This window comes from Triticum aestivum, chromosome 7A, assembly GCF_018294505.1.
Source record: "Triticum aestivum cultivar Chinese Spring chromosome 7A, IWGSC CS RefSeq v2.1, whole genome shotgun sequence".
Lineage (NCBI taxonomy): Eukaryota > Viridiplantae > Streptophyta > Magnoliopsida > Poales > Poaceae > Triticum > Triticum aestivum.
In genome coordinates this window covers 665,248,910-665,260,153 of record NC_057812.1, presented here as the reverse complement: position 1 = coordinate 665,260,153, position 11,244 = coordinate 665,248,910, and positions in this window count along the sequence as shown.

Here is an 11,244-nt window from a genome sequence, read left to right as displayed (position 1 = left end):
TAGATAGACTTGATCATAAACCCACAATTCATCGGTCTCAACAAACACACCGCAAAAGAAGAAGATTACATCGAATAGATCTCCACAAGAGAGGGGGAGAACATTGTATTGAGATCCAAAAAGAGAGAAGAAGCCATCTAGCTACTAACTATGGACCCGAAGGTCAGAGGTAAACTACTCACACTTCATCGGAGGGGCTATGATGATGTAGAAGCCCTCCGTGATGACGGCCCTCTCTAGCGGAGCTCCGGAACAGGCCCCAAGATGGGATCTCGTGGATACAGAAAGTTGCGGTGGTGGAATTAGGTTTTTGGCTCCTCTTCTGATCGTTGGGGGTACGTGGGTATATATAGGAGGAAGGAGTACGTCGGTGGAGCACCGAGGGGCCCACGAGGCAGGGGGCGCGCCCTGTAGGGGGGCACGCCCCTACCCTCATGACCGCCTCTGGTACTTCTTGGATTAGGGTGCAAGTCTCCTGGGTCTTATCCGAGAAGAAAATCACGTTCCAAAAAGGATTTTTCTGTTTGGACTCCGTTTGATATTTTGTTTCTTCGAAACACTGAAATAGGCAAAAAACAGCAATTCTGGGCTAGGCCTCCGGTTAATAGGTTAGTCCCAAAAATAATATAAAAGTGGAAAATAAAGCCCAATATAGTCCAAAACAGTAGATAATATAGCATGGAGCAATCAAAAATTATAGATACGTTGGAGACGTATCAGGCATCCCCAAGCTTAATTTCTGCTCGTCCTTGAGTAGGTAAATGATAAAAAGAGAATTTTTGATGCGGAGTGCTACTTGGCATAATTTCAATGCAAAATTTCTTAATTGTGGTATGGATATTCAGATTAGAAAGATTCAAGACAAAAGTTCATATTGACATAAAGAATAATAACACTTCAAGCATACTAATAAAGTAATTATGTCTTCTCAAAATAACATGGCCAAAGAAAGTTATCCCTACAAAATCATATAGTCTGGCTATGCTCTATCTTCACCACACAAAGTATTTAAATCATGCACAACCCCGATGACAAGCCAAGCAATTGTTTCATACTCTAACTTTTTCAAAACTTTTTCAATCTTCACGCAATACATGAGCGTGAGCCATGGACATAGCACTATGTGGAATAGAAGGGTGGTTGTGGAGAAGACAAAAAGAGGGGAAGATAGTCTCACATCAACTAGGCGTATCAACGGGCTATGGAGATGCCCATCAATAGATATCAATGTGAGTGAGTAGGGATTGCCATGCAACGGATGCACTAGAGCTATAAGTATATGAAAGCTCATCAAAAGAAACTAAGTGGGTGTGCATCCAACTCGCTTGCTCACGAAGACCTAGGGCAATTTGAGGAAGCCCATCATTGGAATATACAAGCCAAGTTCTATAATGAAAAATTCCCACTAGTATATGAAAGTGACATAACGAGAGACTCTCTATCATGAAGATCATGGTGCTACTTTGAAGCACAAGTGTGGTAAAAGGATAGTAACATTGTCCCTTCTCTCTTTTTCTCTCATTTTTTTATTTGGGCCTTTTCTCTTTTTTATGGCCTCTTTTTTTTTGTCCGGAGTCTCATCCCGACTTATGGGGGAATCATAGTCTCCATCATCCTTTCCTCACTTGGGACAATGCTCTAGAAAATGATGATCATCACACTTTTATTTTTCTTACAACTCAACAATTACAACTCGATACTTAGAACAAATATGACTCTATATGAATGCCTCCGGCGGTGTACCGGGATATGCAATGAATCAAGAGTGACATGTATGAAAGAATTATGAATGGTGGCTTTGCCACAAATACGATGTCAACTACACGATCATGCTAGCAATATGACAATGATGGAGCGTGTCATAATAAACGGAACGGTGGAAAGTTGCATGGCAATATATCTCGGAATGGCTATGGAAATGCCATGATAGGTAGGTATGGTGGCTGTTTTGAGGAAGGTATATGGTGGGTGTATGATACCGGCGAAAGGTGCGCGGTATTAGAGAGGCTAGCAATGGTGGAAGGATGGGAAAAAGTGCATATAATCCATGGACTCAACATTAGTCATAAAGAACTCATATACTTATTGCAAAAATCTAGAAGTTATCAAAGCAAAGTATTACGCGCATGCTCCTAGGGGGATAGATTGGTAGGAAAAGACCATCGCTCGTCCCCGACCGCCACTCATAAGGAAGACAATCAATAAATAAATTATGCTCCGACTTCATCACATAACGGTTCACCATACGTGCATGCTACGGGAATCACAAACTTTAACACAAGTATTCTTTAAATTCACAACTACTAAACTAGCATAACTCTAATATTATCACCTCCATATCTCAAAACAATTATCATGCTTCAATCTTCTCTTAGTATTCAACGCACTCAAAAGAAAATTTCACATATCTTGAACACCAAGCATATTTATATTAAGCAAATTACCATGCTATTAAGACTCTCAAAATAATTTAAGTGAAGCATGAGAGATCAATAGTTTCTTTAAAACAAACCACCACCGTGCTCTAAAAGATCTAAGTGAAGCACATAGAGCAAAATTATAACGCTCAAAAGATATAAGTGAAGCACTAGAGCAAAACTACATAGCTCAAAAGATATAAGTGAAGCACATAGAGTATTCTATCAAATTTCAATTCAAGTATGGCTCTCTCAAAAGGTGTGTACAGCAAGGATGATTGTGGCACACTAACAAACAAAGACACAAATAATACAAGACGCTCCAAGCAAAACACATATCATGTTGGTGAATAAAAATATAGCTCCAAGTAAATTACCGATGGAAGTGGACGAAAGAGGGGATGCCTTCCGGGGCATCCCCAAGCTTTGACTTTTTGGTGTCCTTGGATTATCTTGGGGGTGCCATGGGCATCCCCAAGCTTAGGCTCTTGCCACTCCTTGTTCCATAATCCATCAAAAGAACTCACCCAAAACTTGAAAACTTCACAACACAAAACTCAATAGAAATCTCGTGAGCTCCGTTAGAGAAAGAAAACATAAAACCACTTCAAGGTACTGTAATGAACTCATTCTTTATTTATTTTGGTGTTAAACCTACTGTATTCCAACTTCTCTATGGATTATAAACTATTTTACTAACCATAGATTCATCAAAATAAGCAAACAACACACGAAAAACAGAATCTGTCAAAAACAGAACAGTCTGTAGTAATCTGTCACTAACGCAAACTTCTGGAACTCCAAAACATCTACCAAAATTAGACGACCTAGATAATTTGTTTATTGATCAGCAGCAATTGGAATTAGTATTTTATCACGTTCTGATGATTTTTAGTAATTCGGGCACTGAACGCAAAGTTTCTGGAAATTACAGCAAGATCAAATAACTATCATCCAAGAAGATCCAATAGGTCTAGCTTGGCACAAACACTAATTAAAACACAAAACCACATCCAAACAGAGGGTAGATGGGTTATTTATTCCCTAACAGAAGAAAAACACAAAAAAATGGGTTGCCTCCCAACAAGCGCTATCGTTTAACGCCCCTAGCTAGGCATAAAAGCGAGGATAGATCTAGGTATTGCCATCTTTGGAAGGCAATACATAAGTGGCTCTCATGATGGTTTCATATGGCAATTTTATTTTCTTTCTTGGAAAGTGTTCCATGCCCTTTTTTAATGGAAATTGGAATCTAATATTCCCTTCCTTCATATCAATAATCGCACCAACCGTTGTAAGGAAAGGTCTACCAAGAATAATAGGGCAAGAAGGATTGCAATCTATATCAAGAACAATGAAATCTACGGGCACATAATTCCTATTTGCAACAATAAGAACATCATTAATTCTTCCCATAGGTTTCTTAATAGTGGAATCCGCAAGATGCAAGTTTAGAGAGCAATCATCAAGATCGCGGAAATCTAGCAAATCACACAAAGTTTTGGGGATAGTGGAGACACTAGCACCCAAATCACACAAAGCATAAAACTCATGATCTTTAATTTTAATTTTGATAGTTGGTTCCCACTCATCATAGAGTTTTCTAGGGATAGAGACTTTCAACTCAAGTTTTTCTTCATAAGATTGCATCAAGGCATCAACAATATGTTCGGTGAAGGCTTTCTTTTGACTATAAGCATGCGGAGAATTTAGCACGGATTGCAACAAAGAAATACAATCAATCAAAGAGCAACTTTCATAATTAAATTCCTTGAAATCCAATATAGTGGGTTTAGCAACATCTAAATTTTTATTTCTTTCAATCCCACTTTCGTCAATTTCATCATAAAGATCTAAATACTCCGAATTTTTGGAACGCCTTCTAGGTAAAGGAAGATCATATTCAGTTTCATCAAGATTCATATTGCAAAACAAAGATTTGATAGGGGACACATCAATAACTTTTAGATCTTCATCTTGATTTTCATAAGAATTAGAAGAACACGCTTTAATAAAGGCATCTTTGGAAGCACGCATCCTAGCGGTTCTTTCTTTACACTCATCAATTGAAATTCTCATGGCTTTTAGAGACTCATTAATATCATGCTTAGGTGGAATAGATCTAAGTTTCAAAGCATCAACATCAAGAGCAATTCTATCAACGTTCCTAGCCAAATCATCAATCTTAAGCAATTTTTCTTCAATCATAGCATTAAAATTCTTTTGCGAAGAAATAAATTCTTTAATATTAGATTCAAAATCAGAGGGCATCTTATTATAATTTCCATAAGAGTTGTTGTAGGAATTCCCATAATTATTAGAAGGATTACTAGGATAAGGCCTAGGATTAAAATTCCCTCTATAAGCGTTGTTACCAAAATTATTCCTACCAACAAAATTCACATCCATAGATTCATTGTTATTCTCAATCAAGGTAGACAAAGGCATATCATTAGGATCAGAAGAAACACTCTTAGTAGCAAATAATTTCATAAGTTCATCCATCTTTCCACTCAAAACATTGATTTCTTCTATCGCATGCACTTTTTTATTAGAAGATCTTTCAGTATGCCATTGAGAATAATTAACCATAATATTATCTAGGAGTTTAGTAGCATCTCCTAAAGTGATTTCCATAAAAGTGCCTCCCGCGGCCGAATCTAAAAGATTTCTAGAAGCAAAATTCAATCCGGCATAAAATTTTGTATAATCATCCACAAATTTAAACCATGAGTAGGGCAATTACGTATCATTAATTTCATTCTCTCCCAAGCTTGTGCAACATGTTCATGATCAAGTTGCTTAAAATTCATAATATCGTTTCTAAGAGAGATGATCTTAGCGGGAGGAAAATACTTAGAGATAAAAGCATCTTTGCACTTGTTCCAAGAATCAATACTATTTTTAGGCAAAGACGAAAACCAAGCTTTAGCACGATCTCTAAGCGAAAAAGGAAATAGCTTCAATTTAACGACATCATTATCGACATCTTTTTTCTTTTGCATATCACATAAATCAACGAAGCTATTCAGATGAGTAGCGGCATCTTCACTAGGAAGGCTGGCGAATTGATCTTTCATAACAAGATTCAACAAAGCAGTATTGATTTCACAAGATTCAGTATTGGCAAGAGGAGCAATCGGAGTGCTAAGAAAATCATTATTGTTGGTATTGGTGAAGTCACACAATTTGGTAGTATCTTGAGCCATCGCGACAAACAAGCAATCCAACACACGAGCAAACAAAAGCAAATGGGCAAAAAGAGGCAAATAGAGAGGGAGGATAGGGAGAGAGAGGGCGAATAAAATGGCAAGGGTGAATTGGGGGGAGAGGAAAACGAGAGGCAAATGGCAAATAATGTAATGCGGGAGATAGGGATTGTGATGGGTACTTGGTATGTTGACTTTTTGCGTAGACTCCCCGGCAACGGCGCCAGAAATCCTTCTTGCTACGTCTTGAGCTTGCGTTGGTTTTCCCCGAAGAGGAAGGGATGATGCAGCAGAGTAGCGTAAGTATTTCCCTCAGTTTTTGAGAACCAAGGTATCAATCCAGTAGGAGGTCACGCGCAAGTCCCTCGTACCTACACAACACAAAGAGCTCAACGCAACCAACGCGATTAGGGGTTGTCAATCCCTTCACGGTCACTTACGGAAGTGAGATCCGATAGATAATATTTTTGGTATTTTTGATATAAAGATGCAAAGTGAAAAGTAAAAGGCAAAGTAAAAACAAAACAAGATTAAAGTGATGGAGATTGATATGATGAGAATAGACCCGGGGGCCATAGGTTTCACTAGTGGCTTCTCTCGAGAGCATAAGTTTTCTACGGTGGGTGAACAAATTACTGTTGAGCAATTGACAGAATTGAGCATAGTTATGAGAATATCTAGGCATGATCATGTATATAGGCATCACGTCCGTGACAAGTAGATCGAAACGATTCTGCATCTACTACTATTACTCCACTCATCGACCGCTATCCAGCATGCATCTAGAGTATTAAGTTAAAAACAGAGTAACGCTTTAAGCAAGATGACATGATGTAGAGAGATAAATTCATGCAATATGAAATAAACCCCATCTTGTTATCCTCGATGGCAACGATACAATACGTGTCTTGCTGCCCCTTCTGTCACTGGGAAAGAACACCGCAAGATCGAACCCAAAGCTAAGCACTTCTCCCATGGCAAGAACTACCAATCTAGTTGGCCAAACCAAACGGATAATTCGAAGAGACTTGCAAAGATAACCAATCATACATAAAAGAATTCAGAGAAGATTCAAATATTGTTCATAGATAGACTTGATCATAAACCCACAATTCATCGGTCTCAACAAACACACCGCAAAAGAAGAAGATTACATCGAATAGATCTCCACAAGAGAGGGGGAGAACATTGTATTGAGATCCAAAAAGAGAGAAGAAGCCATCTAGCTACTAACTATGGACCCGAAGGTCAGAGGTAAACTACTCACACTTCATCGGAGGGGCTATGATGATGTAGAAGCCCTCCGTGATGACGGCCCTCTCCGGCGGAGCTCCGGAACAGGCCCCAAGATGGGATCTCGTGGATACAGAAAGTTGCGGTGGTGGAATTAGGTTTTTGGCTCCTCTTCTGATCGTATGGGGGTACGTGGGTATATATAGGAGGAAGGAGTACGTCGGTGGAGCACCGAGGGGCCCACGAGGCAGGGGGCGCGCCCTGTAGGGGGGGGGCCCTACCCTCGTGACCACCTCCGGTACTTCTTGGAGTAGGTTCCAAGTCTCCTGGGTCTTATCCGAGAAGAAAATCACGTTCCTAAAATGATTTTTCTGTTTGGACTCTGTTTGATATTCTGTTTCTTCGAAACACTGAAATAGGCAAAAAACAGCAATTCTGGGCTGGGCCTCCAGTTAATAGGTTAGTCCCAAAAATAATATAAAATTGGAAAATAAAGCCCAATATAGTCCAAAACAGTAGATAATATAGTATGGAGCAATCAAAAATTATAGATACGTTGGAGACGTATCAGAGACTGAAGGAAATATGCCCTAGAGGCAATAATAAAGTTGTTATTTATATTTCCTTATATCATGATAAATGTTTATCATTCATGCTAGAATTATATTAACCGGAAACTTAGTACATGTGTGAATACATAAACATACAGAGTGTCCCTAGTATGCCTCTACTTGACTAGCTCGTTAATCAAAGATGGTTAAGTTTCCTGACCATAGATGTGTTGTCATTTGATCAACAGGATCACATCATTAGAGAATGATGTGATGGACAAGACCCATCCGTTAGCTTAGCATTATGATCATTTAGTTTTATTGCTATTGCTTTCTTCATGACTTGTACATATTCCTCTGACTATGAGATTATGCAGCTCCCGAATATCGGAGGAACACTTTGTGTGCTATCAAACGTCACAATGTAACTGGGTGATTATAAAGATTCTCTACAGGTGTCTCCGATGGTGTTTGTTGAGTTGGCATAGATCGAGATTAGGTTTGTCACTCCGAGTATCGGAGAGGTATCTCTGGGCCCTCTCGGTAATGCACATCACTATAAGCCTTGCAAGCAATGTGACTAATGAGTTAGTTGTGGGATGATGCATTATGGAACGAGTAAAGAGACTTGCTGGTAACGAGATTGAACTAGGTATGATGATACCGACGATCAAATCTCGGGCAAGTAACATACCGATAACAAAGGGAATGTATGTTGTTATGCGGTTTGACCGATAAAGATCTTTGTAGAATATGTAGGAGCCAATATGAGCATCCAGGTTCCGCTATTGGTTGTTGACCAGAGATGTGTCTCGGTCATGTCAACATAGTTCTCGAACCCGTAGGGTCCGCACGCTTAACGTTCGATGATGATTTGTATTATGAGTTATGTGTTTTGGTGACCGAAGTTTGTTCGGAGTCCCAGATGAGATCACGGACATGACGAGGAGTCTCGAAATGGTCGAGAGGTAAAGATTGATATATTGGAAGGTTATATACGGACGCCCGATAAGGTTCGGGGATTTTTCGGAGTACTGGGAGGCTACCGGACCCCCCCCCCCCCGCGGGAAAGTTAATGGGCCTATTGGGCCATAATGGAGAGAGGGAGGCTGCCACAGGAGGTGGCGCCCCCCAAGCCCAATCCAAATTGGACAAGGGGTGGGGGGGGGCCCTTTCCTTCTCCCTCTCCCTCCTTTCCCCTTCCCCCTTTCCGTTGATTGGAAGGAGGGGGCCGAATCCTACTTGGACTAGGAGTCCAAGTAGGACTCCCCCTTGGCGCGCCCCCCTTGGGCCGGCCACCTCCTCCTCCCCCTTTATATACGGGGGGCGGGGGGCACCCCAAAGGCACACCAAGATTTCTCTTAGCCGTGTGCGGTGCCCCCCTCCACAGTTTACTCCTCCGGTCATATTGTCGTAGTGCTTAGGCGAAGCCCTGCGCGGATCACATCACCATCACCGTCACCACGCCGTCGTGCTGTCGGAACTCTCCCTCGACCCTCTACTGGATCAAGAGCTCGAGGGACATCATCGAGCTGAACGTGTGCTGAACACGGAGGTGCCGTACGTTCGGTACTTGGATCGATTGGATCGTGAAGACGTTCGACTACATCAACCGCGTTAACCTAATGCTTCCACTTTAGGTCTACGAGGGTACGTGGACACACTCTCCCCGTTTCGTTGCTATGCATCTCCTAGATAGATCTTGCGTGATCGTAGGAATCTTTTTTAAAATTGCATGCTATGTTCCCCAACAACCCCCTGCTTATATAGCATATTGGGGGTCCTAGGGTTAAAAATCCTAGTCGGCTACGTCGGTGAAGGTAGAGTTCTCCACGACTCCGGTATCTTCGGCTTGTACATCAAGTCTTCCGGAGTCTTCGTATAACGCACCATGGACCGACCAACGTGGCATAGGACGAAACCGACCTAGAGGTCCATAACCCAACCCACCAGGTCGGGAACTGGCGTGCTGAGAGACCCCTGAGTTGTGATACCGTCTTTGTGATGTTGAAATGTAGAAAGTTCGCATCTCGCACCCCAAGGTACGTACAGTTGCATGTCACTATATGCCAAACCTCACATCCCTCCTTAAATAATAAATCTATATTTGTCAGTTGGTTTACGTTTAGCATCTTACGTTAGACCGTATGTGTATGTTTGCTAGTTATTTGTCATTAGCATCCCGCTTCATTGGCTGCTATATAATTGTCAATTAGTCTACGTTAGCATCTCACTTTGCTAGTTATTGTCACTAGCATCTCGCTTTATTGGCTGCTATATATTTGTCAATTAGTCTAAGTTAGCATCTCACTTTGCTAGTTATTTGTCACTATCATCTCGCTTTATTGGCTGCTATATATTAGTCTATCTTATTACCTTCATAATGGATAGTAGTATATGTGTGGTATCACAAGATTTCATTTATTCAGATGTAGGCTCATTTTATCTTGGAGTGCGTTATATTACAATGACATATTGTGTTACCACAAACATTTCTCTAATCATTAACTATTTTTCAAATAAGAAAATTTGTGTGTTATGGTATTAGCTAAGTTACTCCATTAGCTGTAGGAGCAAAGCTTTAAATAGCTGGTCATAGCCTTGCTATAGAGTGGTTTGAGTAGGATGTTGCTAAATGATATCTATGTATAGTTGTATATTAAAATTACAGAATAGCATAGTAAAGCTACACAATTACAAAATATCCAAGTACAATTATATATAGTAAAATTACAAAATTAGGGAAATGTTATTGTGCCGACTGACGTTCTCTGCTATGGTACTTGTTAAAGAAATTTGTCATCCTCTGACAATATAAATTGTCATGAGGAACGTTCAATTTACCATGCTCTTCATTTGTTGTTATGGTTAGAGCAAGTACAATAAAACTGAGTCAGTGGGTTATAAAGAATAAATTAGTATATTTCTGTTTAGTTGGAGGAAAGAAAAGAGGAGAGAAAAGGTAAGCGGGCTCTTCGTGAAGAGTCAGCTTTAGCACATGCTCCTAGGCACTTTGTAAGAATGAAAGGTGAGCCACATCTATATCTATACCAATATAAAAAAGGCCAAAGAGGCAGATCCAATTAATCTCGGCCATCAAATCATGTCAATCCAACGATCTAGATTGCTTTAATGTTGAGCGCTCAACACGTTTAGCGTGCAGTTAATTTCATGCCAAATATAGTGCTAATCACATAATAACACGCAAAAATATCCTACTTAATATCTGCATGCACTTAGGGCCTCTTTGATTCACAGGATTGCAAAAACACTGGAATAGAAAGAATACAGGAAATCTATAGGATTGCAGTTGTAAAATAGAGGATTGAAAAACAGTGAAAAATATAGGAATATGAAACAAATGGAACGTTTGAAATGCAGGAACTGAAATCAAAGGAATGCATTATTTAGTACAGAAACCATGCGCTGGTATGCAACTTTATCCCTCTTGCCTCGGTCTTTGTGTAAAAAAGAGGTCTGACTCAATGTTTTACTTCATGCGAAATCACATGAAACCAACAGTGTTTCTCTGGATTGCAACAGTATTCCTCCATACTTGTTCTTGCAAATCAAACATCGCTACAGTAGCAAATCCTATGAAATGAGAATTCCTGCGTTTTTCTTATGAAAAATCCTTCAAATTAAAGGAGGCCTTAATATATTTTCAAATTAACGTGCATTGCACGTATACATTGACTAATAATAAAAAAGTAGTACATTTTTTTAATCTATTATTGTACATATTGATTATAAAATGGACTGTAGATGACATGACATTGGCTAGTCTTTTTTAATATCTGGACCACCATAGGTGGAGCTAATTATGATTGGCCG